This window comes from Macrobrachium nipponense, chromosome 46, assembly GCF_015104395.2.
Source record: "Macrobrachium nipponense isolate FS-2020 chromosome 46, ASM1510439v2, whole genome shotgun sequence".
NCBI classification, from domain to species: Eukaryota; Metazoa; Arthropoda; class Malacostraca; order Decapoda; family Palaemonidae; genus Macrobrachium; species Macrobrachium nipponense.
In genome coordinates, this window is record NC_061106.1 from 33994072 (window position 1) to 34006571 (window position 12500).

Genomic DNA, 12500 nt, shown 5'->3' on the forward strand with positions numbered 1-12500 from the left:
TCCACAAACCTCTGTCTTTTGTCATGACACCGCGATCAAATCCTGACCATTTCCAGATGGCAGGGTATCATTCAGTCAAGTTTCTGTCCCGTGAATTGATGTTATGACTTTCATTCCGGTGATCAGAATGGGGATGACGCATCTCGTGACGTGGAGAACATTACGCTCCGAGGATTACATTACGCATGTCCTAAATGCCGTCATTATAATCAAGATTACACGGTCGTAACTTTTTTCCATTTTTAAACCGTCGCAAAATCTTAGTGTCACCCGCCTCCCTCGAAATGTTATTCGGAATTTCGAAAGCGCCATCGCGCCTGGCGTATAAATGTTTGTATAAGTAATTCTGACATATCTATTTGCATCTTTCAACGACACGTATGTACCTAATATCAATCGACAAAAAAGGATATGACTCCTGGAATACTGTCCTGCGACTCTTGTCATTAAGCATCCCGAATGATGTCTGAAAGCTCTCTCTCTCTCTCTCTCAAACACACACACACACACATACAGAGCCCGACCAAAAGGAGACATGCTTGTTTTTTTAATAGGCACTGACAATAAGACGAAAAAAAAAAAGATGACCTATTTCAAACCCAAATTTTCGTTCCCTTTCTTAAAGCTTCATTAAATATGCCTGATAAATCTGTATAAATTTCTGTTTTCTAAATATTGCCAATATAAAGTGACCAGGCTTGTCCGACAGGCAGCGTTTATTAATAATAAACAACAGAATAAAAAAAACCATCTGCGATTTTTGAACACCAATTTGAAAAACGAAAATAATCAACAAGACTGGTCTTCAACTGTCTACAACGCCTTATTCCATCGCTCGGTGCAGTGGTATTCCTTAATGATACCCATCGATTATATCAAACAAACTATTTTCAGCTCCGAAAACCGAATAACTTCCAAGGAATCCCGCTCAACGCTGCAAAAATGAATTCAAAGCGAAAGGTTGATGAAAGCGAATTTCGGGAACAAAAAATAAAGTCAAGGACGTTAAATCTGCCTCAAGAAAAAGAAAGGTCTTCGTGAAATGCCACAATTCTAACAGCCGTGTAACTGTATCTAACTTTACCCGTGACTAGCCGGTTATATAAATCAATAATATAAATAAAGCGACAGGATGAGATTCGGAAACGGTTTATCAAGATTTACATGGTTCATACAATACACACACAACACACACACACACACACACATATATATATATGTATACACATATGTGTGTGTGTATGTATATATGTAATATATGTATATGAAAACCAACATCAAGCAGTTTCTTCAGGCAATGGGAGGCCATAAAGAAAAAAGGTATACATTGAAGTATAAATACAAGGTCATGTATTCTTTCTATAACAGATTGTACATTTTGACATTACAAATAATTGTTAAGATAGTGTGAAATTCATCGTATTATTATGATTACAAATATTTAAAAACGACGATATCGTTAGTCCGCTACTGACTAATAATAACTGAAACTTCCATATATGTATATGTATGTATATGTATGTATGTATGTATATATATATATATAGATATATATATATATATATATATATATATATATATATATATATATATATATATATATATATATATATAAAACGTTTTACAGGAAGAACTGTCTCACTTTGCCTTTTTGCTGTACAGTATATCCATATAAACAATGGTAATTTACTACAGAGACACCCTCCTCTTCTGGGACATAAAACACTGAACAATAAAGTGAATTTATGTTATGTCCTCAAATTTTGGGGATTCTTTGACCACATGGAATATCTCCAGGGAGTTCAGATGCATCCTGGGAAATAATAGTAAGAACAAAACAGTCCCGAGTATCGCAAAAAGCTCAACACTGCGGGTCGAAACAGCACCTATTTCGACCACTAATCTGTTCTGAATTCAAACAAAAGCTAGATTCTACAAGTAATAGTAAACAATAAAAAACATACACCTCTATACAAAACTTGTAAATAATGCTTACATGCCCACACGTAACATCCATCCATACATACATACGTACATGCAAGCAGACGCACATGTCCATTGTTATTGTTATAAAGAAGATGAACACTAAGTAACAGAAGTAAATTGTGCAACACGACAGTGAGCGAGATAGCATAAAAAAACTTACTTTTATACAAATAATTTTCAGTAAAAATCATCCAAAACTATATCTACTCGCCTCTTGACCTGACATGCTTCTCAAAATATGGGGATATATTTGTGTATGATGGAAAAATCGCTGAATTTATTCATTGTTAAGTCTTATTCAAGTTTGAAATATTGATCTAGAATCTAGTTAGAAAGTCGTTTAATCGCACCGCAAACAAACTATTTTTTTTTTTATCTTATCACTACAAGTGCTAATAAAAAAATAAAAAAAACTGTTTACTCTGTCCAGACAGCCATTCACGTACATGAAATATGCGATGCAGTACATACATAATTACATACGAAAATATCTTAGGACCACAATAAAAAGACAGACAAATAAAAAGTATTGAAAAACACTGCACTTCGATCCATAAGTAAATATTATCCAGAAATGCTCAGTCATTCATTGGCAGAATCCACGATGAAAACCCAGGACAGGAAAGTCATAGAGAGACTTAAACACTTAGAGCAAAGGCTCCGGACAATCAATAAGAAAATTATCGTTCGCCTTTACGGGGAATATTCCATGCTATAATATAGCGTTCTAGAGAAGCCTGAGCGCTACTGGGATCTACTACAGCCTTGCCTTGGTTTCCCCAAATGAACTAGACGTAATGTTACAGCATTCTGGCGGTAGGTTTGTCCAAAGCCTGGTTTGTCGAGATACTTACTGTACTGTTTTGTTATTCACTTCTGAATGATTTGATTTTCCTCTCTTTATCTGTTGTGGTGCATAATCCATGGTTTGCTAACACGTATAATTCAATGTCTAATTTTAAACCACAGTTTAAAATGTAATTCATGTGACGGAAATTGTGAAAATGTTTTCATGCTTTGAATTACATAGAAAAGGTAACACCGATGTAATTTTATCAAAATCATATGATTTATTCCTAACGATTCTGAAATCTACGGTGAACCCACAGACTAATGAGCCAAGCGTATTCTTTACCTGTATTAAAAATAGATAATCTCTTAAAAGATGAATATCTAAATTTCGGAGATCTTACTAGATTTATACATATCAATAAATGAAGCAAGAACACGTTCAAGTATGGTAAGGAGAATAAAAACAATGCTTCGGTCCAATGTCTTTTATGAAGACAGGATCTCATCTTAGAAACAGACATGAATAAATAAATCTAGCCAAGCATATCTCTACGAAGGAACCCCTTTCAGACACATCCCATGCAGGACTGCCTTTCAGACAAAGACATGGTTAAATAAGCTAGCAACGCATAGCATCTCTATAAAGGAAAACCCCTTTCAGACATGCTCTATGCAGGAATGCCTTTCAGACACAGAAAAGAATAAACAAAGCCAGTAACGAATAGCATCTCTATGAAGGGTGCCCTTTCAGACATGCTGTATGCAGGGACGCCTTTCAGACACAGACATGAATAAATAAAGCTAGTAACCTCTTACATCTTTATGCAGGAGCCCATCCAAGAAACAGATCGGAGTAAATAAATCCTGTAACCTATCGCATCGTAAGGAGATCAATAAACTGATACTTGTTAACCCACAGAAATATATTTTAAAAATTCAGGAATCCAGATGTTCATTTTCAATTAAAATTTGTTGGTTTGAGAAATAATGTTAGGAACCTTCTCTTCATAGATTTTATAGTTTAAAAATATGTTTAAAGAAAATATGACGGTTCGGCTGGATTTTAGTTTCCAGTTACATTTAAGCGTAAACAAAGTCGCTGTTTTTTCATACAAAAAAAAAAAGGTAGACATAAATTTAATGCAAATATGAATGGCTAGAGAGAAAATAAAAACCTAACGCCGTTTTCGAAAATATATATTATGTTCATGAACGTAAATTTACTTTAGAACTATTTTCGCAACATATACAGTCATTACAACCAGGCTAAAAAGGCAAACATAGTTCAAACCTTTTTTTTTTAAACCGTAGATTCTGCTGAAATGATGGTCAAGAACCCAGTTTTTTTTTTAAATTACATTCTGTCTAAAGGACTGGAACGAAAAATAGAAAACTTAATTAAAAGAGAAAATGTTACAACAACCCTTTTCTACGAATAGCACACATTTTGGGATTAAAATATAATGCGTGTAAAATTTGTCTTAGAACCAGTTAAAAAGGGTGCAATGTTTAGAACATTAAAAAAGGACAAATAAACTTTAAAATAAATTCTCGAATAAAATTGTGTTTAAAACTTGTTTTTAAAAATTACGGCATGGGAACCACCTCGAAAAACGAAATGGTGGAAACCGAAAACAGGAGAAATTATATATATATATATATATATATATATATATATATATATATATATATATATATATATATATAAAGAACAAAAGATAAATAAATAAACGAAACAACGTCTGAAAGGAGGAAGTTAAAGCTAAACTTGACCTTTCTTGCAATAAAAAATAAATAAAAATAAAAATAAATAACTAAATAAATATATAAATGTATAAAAATAACAGTGCTTTAGTTTATGGCTAAGTAAAACTAACCATCTCCCCAGTATAAAGAAAATTAGCGTCGCTTTTCATAACAATTAAGAATTTTTCAGAAACTCTGATGCTTCCCTATTTGCAGGAAAACAACTGTTCGTAACTATTAGTCTACATAATCTTAATGAAATATTCTTCAAGGAGGATGCTAAAACAAAATTCGAAACTGAAGAATATCATTCGTAACCTGTTGACAGGAATTCAGTTTATATTAAGGTCATCAGTTACTGTAGATTATTTGGAAAAATTCCCTACTTCCAGAAAGAAAGTAATAAAACAGTAACAACAGGCTCAGTAACTCTTCCAAATCATTCACAACCTGTTGACAGGGATTCAGTTTATATTGTTAAGGTCATCAGTTAGTGTAGATTATTTGGAAAAGTTCCTTATTTCCAGAAAGAAAATTAATATAACAATAACAACAGGCTCAGTAAATCTTCCAATAGCACCCAACCCCCCAAGAAAAAAAAACCACACACAATACACATGGAATTCAAAGAAAGCAGGAGAAATAAAACCACAAATTCAAGACCCCACAGGAGGGGGGGTGGGGGGTGGGAATGTCGCCTAATGAAAATTTTAACTCGCTTTCATGCACCCAAATCCTTCCATTTATTCTCAAGAAATTCAGCTACACAGCCAAACACAGGGACATGAATTACTGTAGTTGGTGAACGTCATCGAAGATAATGATGATGATAATGATAATAAAAGTAATGATGGTTTTCAGGTATCTTTGGCCGAGACCTACTCTGCAAGTCACGAGCGTATTAAAGAGTATCAAAAGATAGGTATTTGATTTTACCTTGGTTTTCGTGACGATTAGTATTATATCGAAATTATGAGGTGAAGAATGATAATATGGATTTGCTCACAAAAGTAACGTTACAGAAATGCTTAATAATAAGAAGAAAGGGCAATACTGCATGCACATGCAATTTGCATGTATAATATATATATATATATATATATATATATATATATATATATATATATATATATATATATATATATACACATATATACACATATATATATATATATATATATATATATATATATATATATATATATATATATATATATATATATATATACACACACACACACACATACATATACGTCAATACAAGAGCCAGAAATCAACAGCATATTTTAAAAGCCAAATGCGAAGTTGCGCAATATTATTATAACAGCTTCTGAACATCAAAAAGGCCTTTCAAAAATTTAGCGAACTAACGCCCAACAGCAATAAATACAGTGTATAAAAAAAATAACACGGTTTCTGTCATCTTGCCATCATTATCAATATTTCTGTCATCATTACTGTAACGGCAATAACAACAATAATAATTCTGTAAATCATAATCCATATTAAGCCTGTTAGTAGACTTTGCTGTTCGGTCTTTTTATGAAGAGTGATATGCGCCTTTGTAATTAAATTTCAAAGAACTCAGAGGTGCTGATGGTGACTGATTTTTATATAATTTTTATGTTGTTTGATTAATAAAAAAAATCTGTACGGGAGACTTTTTAAAACAAAGTGGGAATTAATTACAGTGGACAACTAAAATGTAAATAACCGATCGCAATACGGCTGGCATTCAACAAAGCACTCACTGGAAATGCAATAAAAACAATAATAATGAGAACGTCAATAATAAGATATAACAAGCATATACATACATACACACACACATTATATATATATACATATATATATATATATATATATATATATATATATATATATATATATATCTGGTTTGGGGAAAGGATTTAGGGCCGTATTCTATCAATGCTCATGTTCCCTTATATGTAATGACAATAGGAAGGTTTGTAACAATCCGGAGACTAAAGGAATATATATATATATATATATATATATATATATATATATATTATATATATATATATATATATATATATAAAATTTAGTTCACGTTCTTCTGGCTTGCTTCACTTGAATGTAGGTATAATAACAACTACAATAATCATAAGAATAATAATAATAATAACGTCGTTATTTCAGAACCATTTAATAAAAACATTCGCGTTCAAAACATCTAATTTAAAGAGCTGCCTTCAACCTTGCTATTTCTGATATTCATAGCGTTGTATGTCAAAATACGTGAAGTAGCTTGTCATTTTTCATCGCTCAGCTGGTTGTATCTAAATTGAGACCTGCAAATATACAAAATTCGGGATAATTGTCTCAGGAAAGTAACAGCTAAAGTTTTCGATGTGGGAAACATTCCTCTCTCTCTCTCTCTCTCTCTCTCTCTCTCTCTCCACAAACACATCCATCGGCCCTCCACCCCCACAAACAAAAAATACATTACACGAGTTTAAAAAAATACCGGGAGGATTTAAGAATTAAAAGAATCCAGCATTATGTTCGCTGACAGGACACCAATCTCCATAATCATATATTTGAAATTAATTATTAATAATAATTTGACATCTATAGTAGCCAACAATGACACAGCACATTAAATACATTCTCCCATCTCCAAAGGAAAAGTTTTAACATCCTTCTGAAGTCAATTAAAGTTGCTAAACGTAATTCGGCTACAACTGTTCTGTGCACGAATAAATATGATTATATGATTTCCAAATACATAAAATGTCAAATTAGCAATAATGCCCACCTTCGTCGGTGGCGATAGTGGGTTACACTTATTTTATAAACATTAATGTTTGCTCAATCTTTACTTGAATGAAATTTATTAAAATAAATGGAAAGGGGGTGAGTAAAGATGAAAAATGGGGCCGTGCAACTCACCTAGTCATTCTTGCATAATTGCCGGAAACGAAAGTAGTGGTTGCTTCTCACTGAACTTGTAATTTATACAATTTTCAAACAAGAAAGAAATGTTCGCAGTTACAGGTAAAGCAGGGTTCTCTAAGATATACAGTTCCTCGTTGGACGAATGGTTTTCGCGCTTGGCTACCAATCCGGTGATCCGAAGTTCGATTCCCGTCTCGGCCAACGCGGAATCAGGGAAATTTATTTCTGGTGATAGAAATTCATTTCTCGATATAATGTGGTTCGGATCCCACAATAAGCTGTAGGAGGACCCGTTGCTAGGTGACCAATTGGTTCCTAGCCGCGTAAAATGATCTAATCCTTCGGGCCAGCCCTAGGAGAGCTGTTCATCAGCTCAGTGGTCTGGGTAAACTAAGATATACTTAATTAAGATATACACACACCTAGTTCTGCCCAAGTTTTATTCGCGCGCGAAAGAAAAAAAGAGAGCGCAACAACATGCGTGTACCTAAAAGTCTTCCCAACCCGATACAATGAGGGGGGGGGGGGGTGGTGGGGGGGGGGGGGGGGGGGGGGGGGGTTACATTTTCCATCAGTAACAGGAGATGGCGATACCCAGACAACTGCATAACCGCAAACACGAAGAGCTCTGTGCCACCTTTCCTCACCTTCAATCACGCCGGGGAGAATTCTCAGCCTATAATGAACGATACGAGACGTGTCGCCATCGAACCTCTGGTGGGAGGACATCACGGTGATATACCCCCCCCCCCCCCCCCCTTACAAACCCGTGACGAGGATTTACAGGAGGTCAGCTTAATCTTCGATTCGTTGGAGGTTTCTGGCACCGAAATTTCATGCTGTATATTCTTTCGTTTCTTTCACACAACGATTGTATTTCGTTCAAGCAACGAATCATTTCTTTCATGCACCGACTGTATTCCGTTCATGCAAAGATTGTATTTCTTTCATACAAAGAACTCTAAATCGAAATTTAGGAACCAAGGGCATAATATAAATTATGAACCAATCAGTGTCAGAGATATCATGCCACAGTATAACCTGCAGTGCACAACTGGGCTGAACTTCCAGGATAACATGTCCCTCTTATTGAGGGAGAAAAGAACCCTGTTCTGAAAAAAACATGCAAATACAAATATTCAGGTAATCTGATGATGCGTTCATTACATTTGCTTTCAGGGTAATCAGAATATCGGGAGTGTGGAGGGAGATTGTTTCAACTGAAAGAAAAACACTACGACTTATATACCACAAAATATTAGCATAACTGATTATATTTGCGTCGATCCCCGTTATCTACATTTTTTCGAGCTGGCCCTATACGTAGAAGCAACAACTACACCAAAGGCGATCATGACAATAACAAGTTACAAAAAATACGATGGTACCAATACCTTCATTAAAATTATTATAAATATGTAAACTTGAATTACAACAACAGTCTATCGTTAATGATAACAGTTTTAAACCGTTTTGGTGAAAATATTTCGCCATAATTAGTGGGAAAAATGGAAAATTTAAAATTTATAATTTTTCGCACGACTGGTTAGCAAAACATTTTGTATCACATTTCACGAGAAAAAATTCTATGGGATTCTCTTGCCACATTTAATCCTACGTTTCATGATGCATAAAACTGCGGGCAAAATTAAATTGATCTTCATGAAACCATTTGGAACAGCCCAAAATGACGACTTTCAGACAAGGATTCATCATTAGATAATTACATTATTTCATTATTGCCTTCCCTAGCAGAATCATAATGAACTTCAAGAATAAAAAATGCAACATTCATCATCTCTCGGCTAGTTCATCCAATGTTGGGCTTCAATCAACTCTCATCCATGCTAGGAAAGGCTTGCCATGAAGAGATGTAGGAGGAAATCAGTTGTTTACTAAAGATCTCTTTCATTTTGTTATCAAAATAGTTCTGTGACCTTCTTTGAAAGATCAAGGGAATTTATGTTGGGGTCAAGCAATAGTATCAGTCAGTGACCATAACTGTTCAGTTGGGAAATACAAAAATACTAATACTTGCAAAAAAAGTATTATTCAGTGAAAAATATGACGGCGATCCCAAAAAATGATAAAAATTGGAATAAAAGAAGCATAACCTTTGAAATTTGCGATATATGACCTCCCAATTTAGAACGCATAAGCTGTTGCTACTCTTAATAAAGTTCAATTTGTATTCGAACATCTTATTTACATTTTCATTTATTTATTTCGTAATTTATCTGTTTTTCTAAGAACCGATCTCCTCTTTCTGTATTTCCAATTACCTCCTGTTGCCTCTTTCGAATGAGCACCTTAATATTCTTTGGAAGCTTTTGTTTCAAGTCAGTGGCTCATGTGGACTTGTCCCATATGAATGGGGTTCATCTACAAAATAATAATAATAAAAGCCAATTACTCATCGATGGTGTCGAAAGCCCCGTTTTTATCTAAAGAAAAAGTGGTATTCGCAAACTTTTACTACTTCGTAGCTTATCAAAAGCAAATTTTACCAAAGAAACGAATATCTAAGAGATACTAATTTCGATGCATAGTGTTTATTATCTAATTCTGCTAACATAAAACTGTTTTATGCATGAAGCTGAAAAGCGTCGCAGTTAACAGCAATAATTACGGCAAACAGAAGGCCCTAAGTAAAATAGTTTTATATACAAAACTGGATATAATATCGCTAACTTCCAGTTACGTATAACAGAGAAAAGAAAACGATATTGATGAAATGATAAAAATGGCAATGACCTTCCAACAAAGTTAAGCGAAAAATATTAGAATTAAAGATTTTATGAGGGGAATTTCAGCTTAGACGATAAGTCTGATGACTATTCAAGATTTGAAATGTTTTTTTTTCTTATCGATATTTTTACCTAGCAAAATGTACTCCGATGAAGCAGACTAACTGGTAAAAGAAATCCGTTATTCAGATGAACTGAAGCATTCAATTGCATTGGAGAGTCTTCATTAAAAAAAATATAAAAAAATAATAAAATAAAAACTTACGAGGACGGTTAAAGGTTATTTGTATGAATTAACAAGAGATCTTTGATAAGAGATTTATAAGCAACTGATACAAAGCCGGTGTGACATCGGCTTTCTTATATAAAGACGATATTTCAGTTCATCTATTCATGTCAGAAAATGGAAGCACTTTGCAATCTAAAACGCATTCATCGATAATGTACTCACGTTGAGTACATAATAAGGAACTGTGAATGATTTAGGAACGCATAAATGAAAACGGCTTTATAAAGCTAATCATGCTGACGCTATTACTCTTATTCCTGTCTTTGTACGCAGTTTTCCTTTGTTTTTGTTTTTCTTTTTTTTAAGCGGAATTTTTTTTAGCTATCCACCAACAACAATAAAATCTAAAATTGGGTGATGCTCCAAGTTAATAACACCATATACAATAATAATAATAATAATAATAATAATAATAATAATAATAATAATAATAATAATAATCCTTTACCTCTTATGCTTCGTATCGCTTCTGAATTATCAGATGATCATTATGTTACTTATCAGTATAAAATAATATTAATGATACAAATAACATCAGTGATATGAATCATTTGCATTTCAAAGACAACTTTTCACAACGCCTTACAACTTCAAATATTTGTATGGAATATCCGTACATTTCATTATTGCAAGCGATGAGAGTTTAAGTAATATTCTCGAACCATTTCTTCTTCTTCTTATAATAATAATAATAATAATAATAATAATAATAATAATAATAATAATAATAATAATCTTTTAATTTCTATACATCTTGCTTCTGATTATCAGATGATCATTATGTTATTTATTTATTATAAAATAATATTAATGATATATATAATATTAATATATATATATATATATATATATATATATTATATATATATGTGTGTGTGTGTGTGTGTGTGTGTGTGTTATAAATATTTATAATTTACATTTACACCTTTGTGGATTTCTTTACCAATAATAATAATAATAATAATAATAATAATAATAAAAATAATAGTAACGGACACATAAGCAACTAACTCGTATTACACCACTTCGAGGCAAAATTACTCACCATATTCATCGCCTTGAAATGTTAGTTCCAATACGTCATCAGCCGCGATAACAACAATGACGTGTCGGTAACCACGTGACTCATCCTCACGTACCAGCAAAGATTGCTCTCTCTCTCTCTCCTCTCTCTCTCTCTCTCTCTCTCTCTCTCTCTCCTTTCGTGAAGGCGACACGTCATGTTCGAGCGATAAAAAAAAAAAGACTCCGTCAATTTCGATAGGATATTCACATTTTTGCAGGATATTCAATGTTTTGAATATACTCAGAGGTGCGACGTATTGTTTTCCTGTTACAAACAAGTACGTTCACAGACAGATAATGGTGTGCACAGCTAAACGGCAACGCCTACAGGGGTATACTCTCATATTATTAGCCTTCTCTCAGTGGATAGGGGAAAAATAGGCACAAATTACTTCCGTAGCATTTTAAACATGTCTGTAAACTATTATTAACTCGTAAAAATAATCATTAATTAGATTACACCATGTCATCCTAATGTAAAATATATATCCACTAAAATAAACTCGCAGAATGCTTGTGATGTGTGCAAAATGTGACCAACTGCTGTAACTTTTTTTTTTTTTGTTAAGAAGGGCCTACGAAGTGGCCATAGCAGAACAGGACAACAAATGAATGTCCGTAGTCAATCACAACGAGAATGAAGTGATATGTATATGCCGGTCATCTCCGAACGTCGCAAAGAAGGAAGATGAAATATAAATGGAGTCACGAAAGACAGCTACGAAATGGCACGGGCTTGTTCTTTGAAGACTGACAGAGAACTCAACTTACTTGAGAGACGTTTCTGACATTTTTATCAACCACTAACAAACCCTCACCTTCCGTACACGATATTATGTCAGCCCGTGTACAGACACGCACACACGCCCTTCACGCAAAGTAAAACAATACACATCCTTTTCCCAACTTACGTTCCTTGAAATATTTGCTCCTCTTCTTTGTTCCCGTAATTG

General features: G+C 33.6%; 1 long non-coding RNA gene across 1 annotated transcript in view; it reads left to right on the forward strand.

The window, feature by feature from the left end:
• The window catches only part of LOC135214889 (uncharacterized), a 40281-nt gene that overhangs the window by 26814 nt on the left and 967 nt on the right, over positions 1 to 12500 (forward strand). The gene's annotated exons all lie outside the window — the stretch shown is intronic.